A 1,732-nucleotide genomic window follows, 5' to 3' on the forward strand; every position below is an offset into this window, starting at 1 on the left:
TAACATAATCAATTAACTATGGTTGATTTTTAGAAGGCATATTGGAGAATGCTTTTATTAACAAACTCTGGTATACTTACATATTATAAACTTGAAGAAAAAAATATACAAAAAAGAACTTAAATTTAATGTCTCAATTGCTATTTGCTTGATTATGAAAATTAAAGTACAATTTTTTCAATTTAAAAATATTATATGTTTTTCTTTGCACCTTGTAAAGCAATTGCTAGTTATTTAATTCACACTAATTAATTGAACAAAGATTTTAGTGCAGCAAAAATACCCTACTACAACCAAAAACCCTAGAATCTTTTGTTGAAACTTTAGTGCAGCAAAAAAAATACATCTTTTGTTGAAACTTTAGTGCAGCAAAAAAAATCCAGATTATCCATCCGATTAACAAATTGAACTCAATACTCAGCTTTGCTATAGACACAGTACTACCCAGTTTATGGTTTTTCTTTTCTAATTCACACTGATTGAACATAGACTTTAGTGCAGCCAAAAAAACCCCTACTGCCACCAAAATCAGTGTATAATGAAAAGTACCAACTAAAATCCGAGTGCATTTTTTTTTCTAATGCAACAAAAAAAACTCTCCTGCAACCAAAATCCCAGTGTAAAATTCCAGCATTTTTTAGTTCACATTGACAGGCTGAACACAGGCTTTAGTGCAGCCAAACAAAAACCGAAATACAACCAAAATCTTAGGGTATGTTTTTTTGTTAAATGCACATTGATAGATTGAACAGAGACTTTAGGCTGAACGCAAAAGAACTCATATTCCAATTTCAGCTGAACGCAAAAAACTCATATTCCAATTTCAGCTGAAGACAGAGATTAGTGCACCTAAAAACCTCTACGTCAACCAAACCCAGGGTATGTCTTTTCTTTATTATTCACGCAGATTGACAGAACACACTAACGAAAACAACAGCAAACGCTAGAAGGAGGGCTTGAACCTCCGACCTTGTGGTTAACAGCCACACGCTCTAACCAACTGAGCTATTCCAGCCATGTTCTGAATAAGTTTGTGTGTTTATTGATCAATTTTTCAGTATAGAAATATAATATGCTAATGCATAGCACATGAGAACTACATGCTTTACTTCACAATTTCATGGATGGAATTTGAAGCCACGTAGCGCAGAGTAAAATTCTGGTAGACAGGTTCTGCATCCTAAACGTTGGGCTCATCTCACAATCACAGATTGCAGTCCGAAATGTTGCAAAGCAGTGCAGGCATTGCAAAAGAAGCATCCATGCATGAAATCCACATAATGTTTGAAACACAGGGAGCCTCAGTGTTATATAACAGAGTTAAATGCTTAGATGCTGAAATGGAGGTGGCCAAAGAATTTAGTATTTTGAGCCCAAATAAATACTAGTTTTAGCAAAAGATGATATGGGTAACCAACAAATTGTCCAACTTGGCAGGTGCAACATATAAATGGATAATAGCATGCCAAGCAAAAGGCCACAGATCTCACTCTTATAAATTGCCAAGTATGGAATATGGGAGCAAAGATTCCAATACCAAACAATCACCGTTGTTGCAACGCCCCCCGTAAAACCGTGAGCGTTAAGTTTACGGATTAAAATTGAAATAAGAAAGTGCATGACATAATTTTTTCCAGCCAAAAAACCAGATCTTTTTCATAGTTACATATTTCGGATTAAGAGATAAAGAGATCAATCAAAAGAAATCTCGGAGAAACAAAGCTAAAAAGAT

The 1,732-nt window shown here is 34.6% G+C and overlaps 1 non-coding gene across 1 annotated transcript; it reads right to left on the reverse strand.

The window, feature by feature from the left end:
* Nucleotides 1-941: 941 nt before the first annotated feature.
* TRNAN-GUU (transfer RNA asparagine (anticodon GUU)) lies at nt 942-1,015 on the reverse strand. The gene has a single exon. It is a non-coding gene; the product is annotated as a tRNA-Asn (tRNA).
* Between the last annotated feature and the right edge of the window lie 717 nt (nt 1,016-1,732).

The sequence above is a fragment of the Pinus tabuliformis genome, chromosome 6 (genome assembly GCF_031772625.1).
Source record: "Pinus tabuliformis cultivar Carrire ecotype Pingquan chromosome 6, CPIR1, whole genome shotgun sequence".
Lineage (NCBI taxonomy): Eukaryota > Viridiplantae > Streptophyta > Pinopsida > Pinales > Pinaceae > Pinus > Pinus tabuliformis.